Here is an 11,425-nt window from a genome sequence, read left to right as displayed (position 1 = left end):
AGGAGCGATCGGGCTGGGGCTTTATTCGATTTCATGCTTTGGATGGCTGTTTGAATCTCTAGCAGTGATGGAGCTTCGGTATTGACACGTGTTATACGTCGGATCCTAGGCAGATCATGCCGAGGTGGTGATGGCCTGGTTGGCACTTGAAAAAGTTGTTCGAAGTGCTCGAACCAGCGTTTCAGCTGGTCAGTTGGGTCGGTCAATAACTGATCATTCGCGTCTTTCACAGGCATCATTGCATTCATCTTCGCCCCGCTTAAGCGTCGTGAGATATCGTAGATAAGGCGAATGTCACCGGTTGCGGCGGCTCTCTCTCCTTCGTCGGCCAGAGAGTCTGCCCACGCTCGTTTGTCCCGTCGACATGAGCGTTTTACTTCCTTCTCAAGAGCCGTGTATCGTTGACGGGCTAAGACTTTGGCTCCTCTGATTTTCGATCGCTCTATCGCGGCTTTGGCTTCTCTTCGCTCCTCTATCTTCCTCCAGGTCTCATCGGTGATCCGTTGCTTTCTCTGGGTGCATAGTTCGCCCAGATTGTTCTCGCTGGTGGCGATGAAGGCATTCTTGATGGCGGTCCATTGGTCTTCCACGCTGCCACCTTCCGGAATATCTGCAGCACGCGTCTCCAGCTCTTCAACGAAGGACCGTTTCACCGTGGCATCTTCCAGTCGGCGTGTGTTGAATCGTCGTCCAACTCTTTCCTCCTGCCGACGAATCCGCGCAATGCGCAGGCGTATTTCGCCGATGAGGAGGTGATGATCAGACGCGACATCGGCACTACGTTTATTCCGTACATCAAGAAGGCTCCGTTTCCATTTTCGGCTGATGCAGATGTGGTCGATTTGATTTTCGGGAGACCCACGTGACCTTGTGAACCGGTCGATGAGGGAAGAGCGATCCCTCGATCACCATGTCGTTATTACCACAAAATTCTGCGAACAGCTCTCCGTTTTCGCTCATTTCTCCGAGACCATGGCGTCCCATAATGCGCTCATGGTTCGAGTTGTCGGATCCGATCTTCGCATTGAAGTCGCCCAAACAGATCTTGATATCACCCTCCGGAATTCTATCTACGACGGCATTGAGTTGACTGTAGAAGTTCTCTTTGTCTTGCAGATCGGCAGCATCGGTTGGCGCATAACATTGGATTATAGTAAGGTTTCGGACCCGTGTTCTAAATCTGGCAACGATTATCCTTTCACTTATAGGTTCCCACTTCATAAGCGCAGAGTGTGCCTGAGCGCTTAGTAGGAAGCCAACTCCGCGATGCCGGGGAGCGTGTTCACCTCGTAAACCAGAGTATAGCAGAACTTGTCCCAACGGCGTTCTGTGTTCTCCAAAGTTTGGCCAACGGACTTCACTCAGTCCCAGGATCTCAAGCTTCATGCGGCGTGCCTCATTGGCAAGTTGTGCCAATTTACCCTGCTGGGCTAGGGTTAAAACGTTCCATGTTCCTATTCGTGTCCGTAGTTTCGCGCTAAGAGTCATCGCCGTATTCAGTCCGTATTCTTTCATTATCGGATTCTCGAACAAATTGATGTTTCGGGAACAGTAGGTTGTTGGCCCAAGGTTCCCTATCCACCGGGATGGGGCTGCCATCTTAGGTATAGCTTCCGGGGAATAGCATTTCATACTCAGCCGCTGGATGCCAGAACAGACGCTGTTGGAGCCGCACCTCCTTGGTGGACAGACGCTCGATCAGTCGGGTCAAATTTGTTTAAAGTCCCACCCAACACCGGGACTAGGCTAGTGCGCTTTGAGCGGCACACGGTCGCTTTGATAGGGCCTGCTTGGGGACACATGCAGCTTTTTATAGAAGTTCAACAGAGCCCACTGTCGAACCCCACCACATCCTAGGCAGACCCCACAGTACGCACCCTCTCACTCCAGCTGATGTCAGAAGGACAACAGTGCCCAGGCTGCACTACCAGCTAAGTACGCAACCCTTAGCTGGCGGTCAATTGTCATCGGAAAACCCGTGGAAGCGTGAGTATTGGAACTTGTGAGGACCAGAGCTATGTTAGGCGCCCCTTCCCGGATGTCAACTCACCATTTCGCAGCCCACCATTTCCTTTACACAATGAGGATTACTCCATGGTAAATGGCGGAGAACGGATCGAACAAACCTTCGTTGAAATTTCCAATCTTGTTGATACAGGTTGATATTATATTCAATGCGGGTTCCGAACCGCAAAGCAGTATTTCGCAGTGGATCGAACTTAGCAATAATACAGACTTAAGAGACAATTTACGCCCATGAAACTCCTGGCCGTTCTTATTATTAGATCCAGACTATGGTCATCTGCCCTTTGAAAATTAAAAGGATTCAGACCATGGGAGTAAACAGGATTTCGATTAGGGGGGGGGGCAAATTTTTTAGGTCTTCTGAATCGTAGTTTTATAGTAGTTTTATAAAAACACATGAATATTAGTACTTGGTACTTTTTCCTTCTAAGCTCCAAACACTTTGAAACCAAATCAACAACCAACAGTAAAGGCTGAATCTCAACAGCGCGTTGCGCGTCAGCGTTTTGTACTAAAACGTAATGCCAATAAACGTGACGCATTCACGCCCGGATTCTTCAGGAATGCCTCCAGCAATTTCTTCGGCAATGTCTTAAGGAATTCCACCATCAATTTCGCCGAGAATTGACCGAAAATTCCACCATTATTTACTCCATGAAATCCTCCACGAATTCTTTTATAAGTTCTGCAGGAAATTCTTCAGATAATTCTTTCGTGCTGTTTCTCATTAAAAAAATTTGAAAATTTGCACCGTGGAATTCCTAAGAATATTCCGTGGAAATTCCACAGAATTGCCAATAAACATTCCTGAGAATTTCGCGAAAAATCTTCGAACTTCCTGTGTAAATTCCATATTTTTTTTCCGTGAAAGTTTCGAATAATTTCTTGTGAAAATTTCAAAGAATTTCTCCAGGAATTCCACCGAAAGTTTATACATAAATTATACCGAAAATAAAATCAACAATGGATTTTTTGGAGGAGTTCCTAGATTAATTCCCAAAGAAATCCAGAAAGAATTCCGGTGGAAACTTCAAGATTTCCACTGGACATCCTGCAGGAGTTCTTCGAAAATTCCTCCGGGAATTCTTCCAGGAGTTCAACCGGCAGATCCTCCAAGAATTCCTCCAGGATTTAATCCGAGAATTATTCCGGTAGTTCTATCGGCAGTTCCTACGGGGGCTCTGAATTTTTTCCGGGAATTTCTCCAGAATTTCCTCCGGGAATTTTACAGAAATTCCTCCAGAAGCTCCTCCGAGCATTTCTCTGGGAGCTCTTCAAGGAATTTTTCGGGAAGTCCTCTGATGATGATGATGGTCCTGCTACATACCCCCACAAATGTGTCAGCTAGATGAGATTTGGCTATAATATGAATTCTCCAAGATTTTTTCCGAGAAGTCTTCTGATAGATACACTGGCAGTTCCTCCGGAGGTTCATTTAAAAATTCTTCCGGGAGTTTCTTTAGAAATTCCTCCGGGTGTTCCACCAGTAGCTCTTCCAGGAGATCATTCAGGCTTTTTTCAGGAAATCATTTAGGCTTTCTTCAGAAAATTAGCTGGAAATTCCTCCCGAAGTTCTTCCGATAGTTTTTCTGGAAGTTCCTCCGGGAGGTCCTCTAGGAATTCTTCTAGGAGTTTCTCCTGAAATTCCTCCGGGAGTTCTTACGGGAGCTCCTCCGGCAGTTCCTTTGAGAAGGAACTCTCGGAGTAATTTCCGGAGCAACTCCCAGAGGAATTTCTGTAGGAATTCCCGGAGAAAGTATCAGAGGAATTTTCGGAAAAACTTCCGGAGGAACTTCTAGATGAATTTATTGAAGAACTACAGGAAGAATTTCCGGAGGAAGAACTCCGGAGTAAGAACTTCTGGATAAATTCCAGGACAAACTCGTGGAAGAATTCTTAAAGGACCTCCCGGAGGAGCTCCCAGACAAATTTTCCGATGAACTTCTGAAGAAATGTGTAGATAAATTCCCAAAGAAAGCCTTAATGAACTCTTGAAAGAAAGTCTGAATGAATTTCCGGAGGAACTACTAGTGGTACTCCCGGAGAAATTTTCAGAGGAACATCCGATGGAATACCCGGAGTTGAATTTCTAGAGGAACTTCCGAAATCCCATTTCCCTTGAAATTTCTGCCAAATATCCTCAAAGAATCCCCTGTGAAGTTCCTGGAGAGATTACTAGAGGAACTTTTGGAAAAAAAAAACTCCTGGGGGAGATCCCGATAGAACTCCCATAAGCACTTCCAGAGGAATTCTCACAAGGTAGTACTGAAATAATTATGGGAGAAGTTCATGAAGGAATTCCTGGAGAAATATCAGAAGGAATTCCCGAACAAATACCAGGAGGAATTAATGCAGAAATTACCAGATGAGTTACAGAAAGTATTCCCAGATGAACTGCTGTTCTTTGTTTGTTCTGAAGAAATTTCTGGAAGAACTCTTGGAAGATATCCTGGAGGAACTCTAACATTAATTTCCGAATGAAATTCTGGAGTAAATTCCGAGTGAAGTCCGGAAAGAATTCTAAGACAATTTCGCGGAAAAAATCCCGGAGAAATTCCTGAAGGAAGAGAAGAATTTCCGGGGAAGTATTTGGAAGAATTCTTGGAGAAATTCCTAAAGAAATTTCTAGAGCAATTCTTGGAGAATATTCTGAAATAATTGCGGAAAGAATTCCAAAATGTAATTCTAGAGGAATTCGCTATTGAATTTATAGAGGTATTCCCGGAAAAAGTCCTGGAAGTTATCCGGGAGGAATTTAAGGAAGAGTTCCTGGAGGAATGCCCGGAGCAGTTTCTTATAGATTAGCAGATGAAATTATGGAGCGAAATCGGAGGATTTCCGTCATAAATTACTGAAGAAACTTCTAGTGGAGTTTTGGAAGGAAATTCCGTATGTAGTCTTGGAGGAACTCTAGAATGCATTCCTGAAGGAAATGTCGCAGATTTTCCTGGAAGAATAGCCAAATAAATGTCTAGAAAAAACTTCAAGAAACTTCCACATGAATTTCCTAAAAAAAAATAGTTGGGGGTTTCTAGATAAGGAGAAATTACGATTACAGGAGAAGAATTTTCAAACGATTTTCAGAGGAATTTGTAGATAACTTTCCGGAGGAATTTAGAAGTTCCCAGGGGAGCTTCTAGAAGGATTTCTAGGAGAATTCTTGAGCCCGAAATGTTTCGAGTTGTTTTGAAATTTTATATAGTATGGATCCTGGATACCCTTCTAAGGTTTTTGGGAATCTTTTGAATTTCAAAAACCTATTTCTGAATATGATTGGATCGAAAAGTGCACATGTTTAAGCTAATTCATTTCAGTACCCTTTCAATCTTTCCACCATTTAGGGGGGGGGGTGACGCCCTCCCCCTGCCCCCCTCTGGCTACGCCCTTGATTTAGACTGAGGTTGGAGCGACCTCTGCAGTACGCAAAGGTCGTCGCAAGCCAGCTGTGTCTATGACTGGCCGTCGCCATACATACACGCAGCCTTCGGACGGTTCGCGAAGCGTCTTCCGGATCGTTTTAGAGCAGCGGTTCTCAACCTGGAATTCATGTACCCCTGAATTTGAGAAGCATGAAGGCTCTTATTTTCGAAAAGCTCAGTTGCTTCGTTACAAAAGACACCCTTCTGTGCTTCTCGGAAGCCTCCTTCCAACAGGCCCGGAAGCCTCCTTTCAAGAGGCTCGGAAGCCTCTTGTCAAGAGGCTCGGAAGCCTCTTGTCAAGAGGCTCGGAAGCCTCCTTTCAAGAGGCTCGGAAGCCTCCTTTCAAGAGGCTCGGAAGCCTCCTTTCAAGAGGCTCGGAAGCCTCCTTTCAAGAGGCTCGGAAGCCTCCTTCCAAGAGGCTCGGAAGCCTCCTTTCAAGAGGCTCGGAAGCCTCCTTCCAAGAGGCTCGGAAGCCTCCTTCCAAGAGGCTCGGAAGCCTCCTTTCAAGAGGCTCGGAAGCCTCCTTTCAAGAGGCTCGGAAGCCTCCTTCCAAGAGGCTCGGAAGCCTCCTTTCAAGAGACTCGGAAGCCTCCTTTCAAGAGACTCGGAAGACTCCTTTCAAGAGACTCGGAAGACTCCTTTCAAGAGACTCGGAAGCCTCCTTTCAAGAGGCTCGAAACCCTCCTTTCAAGAGGTTCGAAAGCCTTCTTTCAAGAGGATCGGAAGCCTCCTTTCAAGAGGCTCGGAAGCCTCCTTCCAAGAGGCTCGGAAGCCTCCTTCCAAGAGGCTCGGAAGCCTCCTTCCAAGAGGCTCGGAAGCCTCCTTTCAAGAGGCTCGGAAGCCTCCTTTCAAGAGGCTCGGAAGCCTCCTTTCAAGAGGCTCGGAAGCCTCTTTTCAAAAGGCCCAGAAGCATTTTTTCAAGAGGCCCCGAAGTCTTCTTTCAAATATATAGATTAAATATTGAATAGATAGATAGATAGATAGATAGATAGAAGAATAAAAAAGAAGAAGAAAAGAAAAAAAAGATTAGCTTTTACCCTTTTCGTATAACTAAATTTCAAAATTTTCATGGCGTTTCCTAGTTTTTCAAAAGATGACTTTTTAACCCTTTAACTTCAACATATAATTTGTTGGTGGCAATATATTTGACACTGTCTTAGTATCAAATATATTGCCACCAACAAATTATAAGTCCCATTGAATTCCACCACTTAATTGTATCTTGACAGATACGTATTTCGACCTCAACAGTAAGGCCGTCTTCAGTGTCTCGTACTTGACTCGACTCAAGTACGAGACACTGAAGACGGCCTTACTGTTGAGGTCGAAATACGTATCTGTCAAGATACAATTAAGTGGTGGAATTCAATGGGATTGTACAAACTCGTCTTATGACAAGTTAAGACATTCCACTAAAAAGCTCAAAATAATTTTCTTCAGGTGGAAACAACGTTTAGATTATTTGGAGTGTTGTAGTGGTTATATTTGCTACCTAGTATTGTTCGTGGATTTTCCAACTGGTCCCGAAGCAGTCGTTCCTTGAACAGTCGTAAAAATCGCCGTTTTTCACCTTCACACCCGTTTTCACAATAAAATCTGTCAAAACAACCGAGGCTGCCACGTGGTTTTCCCTGTTTTCTTTAGATGTGTTGACATCTGTTTTGACTGTCAACGAGTAAAAATCAAGGCAATCTACCGAACATATTTATTGGTTTTTGCAAACCTTGGTGCAAAACAAACGTTTGAAATAGATTACTGAACCGACCTTTCAATTCATTGGTCAAGTAAATCCACAGTAATATTCCAGATAAATTTGAGCCATTCAAAAAATTGAAACGTCGATATGAGAAAGGTTTTTTTTACGAAAAGATCGTTAATTTCGAGTGGAAGTAGGATTTTCAGTTATAATTCGTTAAACGACAAAGATATATTTTTTCCCATTGATTTTGATTTTTTACGAAATTTGAGGAACAGAAGTACATAAAAAAAACTAGGACTCTTCACTAAAAAACGTAACGTAAAAACAAGGCACGTGAAACCTAATTATTAAAAAAAATATTTATAAAACAGATAACAATGTTTCCCGCTTACAAAGCACTATTGTCACCAATTTTTCAATGTTTCTGAACTGTTTAATGCAACGTACACACCAGTCAAGAAGTTTGACTCCGCCCCAAGAAAACGCTTCGGTTGCTGCTTTGTTTGAACGTGTGTGAAGTTGTTCGAACAACCATTTGACAGTTGGCAGCTCGGTTGGAGAAAAATTTAAACGGTTTGAGTTGTCGGGGGTGGAGTCTAGGTTCGTCGAACATATTTGAGCATTTGTAGTGAAGTTGAACAAACCCCATATATTTTTTGATGGTTGGTGCTCAAATTGGCGCCTCGGTCATTTGTGTTCGTGTGTGATATTGTTGGTCGAATAAATTGATTGTTCGTTGGTAAAACTTGATGGATGTTTGAATAAACGAGAGGTGGAGCCAATGTTGGTCAAACTGCTTGACCGTGTGTACGATCCATCATGTATAACAAACATACATTTGACTTTAATATCATGTAAACTTTGTATCTTGGGGGCCGTCCAGAAACCACGTGGTCATATATGGGGGGAATGGGGGTGTTGGAAAATGACCACGATAAGCCACATGGGGGGTGGGAGGGTGCTGCTCTCGAACCACGTGTTTTTTTTACACGAAAAACTTAACTTAAAATTTAATGATTTAATCATTAAACGCAAAGCGCATCTAAGGGCCAAACCCACGTAGCGTCTTTTCCAGGGTTGTTAATCGTTAATTTATCGTTATCGCCGATAAAGTTGATTGTGATCAACGTTATCGGTTGCTACGATAACGATGAATCAACTGAATTATTATCGTAGTTCGATAATTTAACCTAAGTTAACTCGATAATTTTGCGATAATGGGGTTACTAGATTACGTGAATACAGCAGGTGTAAAATTTTGACAGAAACCGAGATTGGAACAAATTGTTTGCAACTGGTAAACCAGAGTTAATTTTATTGAAGCGGGGCACTCTAGAATTAATGCTGAATACCTGCTACTCTATGAAACGAAACAAAAGTGAGGTGTTCTGTTGGTGGTTCAGTGATTTTTTTAACTATGCTATGCAGTTTTCCGATAAGACCGCGGAAATTTGCTCTACCCAGGCGGACATAATTCTCTGAGACAGAGACACATAAACATAAGTACGCTTCCTACAGAGAGCACATGATTACTTTCCTTTGTCAATACTTATTCCTTATCGTATAAGCAAGAATATCCAGCTGGAATCGGAACTCCTCGGCAATATATATTAGAAATTTATTTGATGCAGCGATCTTTAGTGCTGCATTCCAGGAATAGAGCACCAGTACCGAATAAACATACTTCAATAGATTGGTGGACTAACCTCGTCACCTATTCAATATGGTTCAGTTACAATAAGGAGTTTGGTCTCAACTATGAATCATAAAATAATAATGTAACTGGGTGCTCCAGATCATCCAAATAGAAGTTTTGTTAATCTTGCTAGATTAAACATAAGTGTAGACATTAAAAATGCTCTCAGATTCTCTACTATGGACAATTGCGACTCTATATGAAATCTAATAATTGACCGAAATAATGTGTTGGTCAATTCGATGACCTCTTTGAATCCCAAATTTATTCCAGGATTTAAAAGCGTTTTTGTATATTTTAAGGCGATACAATACTTTAAATAGATGTTGCAAACCCAACTTTGAGTATTTGTTCTTTTAACTGTGTAGTACATGTTTTTTTTTCTTTGTTGGGTATTTTAATCACTGCGACCATTTGTTAGATCTATTGTGATATATGCCCCATTTGATCTAGCTTTGTCAAGTTGACGCATCATTACTATTTAGAGCAATAGCATTACCTTGACTACCAGCGTTATCCCAATGCGGTATTATGGTTCTGATGAATCGTACTACCATATTGGGACTTGTTCTCCAAACTTCTGAGGGTTCTATCAGCCCCTTGTTGAAGAACTGTAATCTCTTTCTAAAAATTGCCGGACAATGGCTTAACAGATGTTCCGAGTCTTCTACATGTATGCCGCAGAAACGACATACATCATCTTGAAGTTTTCCTAACAGCTTTAAGTGATATCGGCTCGGGCAATGGCCTGTTATAAGGCCTGTGTATGTGTTAAGATCTTTTTTTGAAAGATCTAAAATGTTGCGAGTGATAAATACGTTTGGTGTGATGAAACGTTTAGACTGCCTCGCAATCAAAGTGTTTTTCCAAATGTCCTCTATATTAGAATGTTCCCAAGATTTGAGTTCCATTCGAAGAGAACACGCAGATACGCCACAAAATGGTTCGGGACCTGTGAATTGTCGAGATGAACCAAGTCTGGCCAGCATATCAGCTTGTTCATCCCGGATAAAAAATATCATTAAAATATCATAAATTTTATTGTTACAACACCATTTAAAACATAATTTTTACCATTGAATATAATGAAATTTTGACAATAAAATCACATGAGAAATAATGGTTTTCCACGATAAAATGAATGGTAAATGGGACTTTTACAATTAAAAAGGGGGGTTGTTATGTATCTTTACAATAAAAAAATCGAAAATTTTCCATACAAAATTCGGAGCAAAACAATTGATTTTACGGTTCTTCAATGGGATGATTTCGAGCGACAAAACAATAGAAAACATTGTGTTTTAAATGTTTTCAATTACTGTTTCTATTGTTTTACAATAGGAATACAACAGGATTTAGAATACATTATACTCCAATATTACAATAAAAATACAATACAATTAATTGTTTTACATATCATTTTATTTTCCTCCGGATGTTTAACATATCTTTAGACGAATCCAGCGCACTACTTCCAAAGTTAAGTGGGTTGCCTGTATCTGGAGAAAAATCCAACATCGGTTTAAAAACTGTACTAACTTTGTTCCGAATAGATATAAACCTGTGAAAATGTAAATTATAGAAGAATGTCAGTTTTATTAGAAAAAATACGTCGAGAAGAAAATAAAAAATTACCTGCATCAGTTCTTATTATATCCCGTTGGTGAGATTGGCCAATGGTAGCCACTGAACGATCTTCAATCAGTGACCAGCAAGCAGCAGTATTTTATTTATCATAAGCTTCATTTCTGTAAAGGAACAAGGATACATGTTACCAGGCATGTCATCAGGTACTATGATGATAAAATTTTCATTTATTTTTTGTTCGGGATGAACCACTGCGTTCATTATGTACATTGAACTTTTGCAGTATAAGATTACGATTACCGGTGGTGAGTATAAGCCGTTTGTCAGCGCAGTATCATTACTTGACACTTTACCGGTCGCTACTAAACGCGCTGCTAAAACAGTAGCGCAGCTGACAGGTGACCAAATTGACCAAATAACAGCGCTACTATTTGATGAACTATCAAACGTCGAACGTCACCGATACGGAATGCAGCCACCGAAATGATAACCGAAAATACCGAAAATAGTGACCGATGCGAAAAAGAGTGACTAATATAAAATGACAGTACAGTGAGAGTGATCAAAATACTCGCGCCCAGTAATGATGCTCTAACGCGCTTCAATACTTTAGATACTCACCACGGTACAGCCATAGTGATCTACCGCTTTCCCAGCAGCAGAAACTGCAATGAAAACACTTTCTGCACCATACAGTTTCATTATTTTCATCTCTTCACTAATTATGCTAATTATAAACAAAACTGTACACGGTCAAATGAATCCAGCCATTCTCCGAGTAAATTATAAGCAAAAGTTTTTGTTCCCTTTCATTTTTTTGAAATCAAATTTTTATTGCAAAACATTTTTAGACCTGCAACAAGACCTGCAATATGAAAATATATACTTGAGAACCGGTATAACATTTTTATTCATTTAATAAACAAAGCTATTGTAATGTTATTGTTTTCAATTGTTATTTCATCAATATAATAAATCCATGAAATATTTCAAAATTAT

At 41.4% G+C, this 11,425-nt stretch overlaps 1 long non-coding RNA gene across 1 annotated transcript; it reads right to left on the bottom strand.

The window, feature by feature from the left end:
* Window positions 1-10,239: 10,239 nt before the first annotated feature.
* LOC134216560 (uncharacterized) lies at window positions 10,240-10,953 on the bottom strand. The gene is made up of 3 exons (XR_009980726.1): window positions 10,727-10,953; window positions 10,475-10,587; window positions 10,240-10,400 (listed from the first exon to the last, which is right to left on the bottom strand). It is a non-coding gene; the product is annotated as an uncharacterized LOC134216560 (long non-coding RNA).
* Window positions 10,954-11,425: the final 472 nt, after the last annotated feature.

Source organism: Armigeres subalbatus, chromosome 2 (assembly GCF_024139115.2).
Source record: "Armigeres subalbatus isolate Guangzhou_Male chromosome 2, GZ_Asu_2, whole genome shotgun sequence".
Taxonomy (NCBI): Eukaryota; Metazoa; Arthropoda; class Insecta; order Diptera; family Culicidae; genus Armigeres; species Armigeres subalbatus.
Note: the sequence above shows the minus strand (reverse complement) of the source record. Positions and strands in the feature narration are given on the sequence as shown.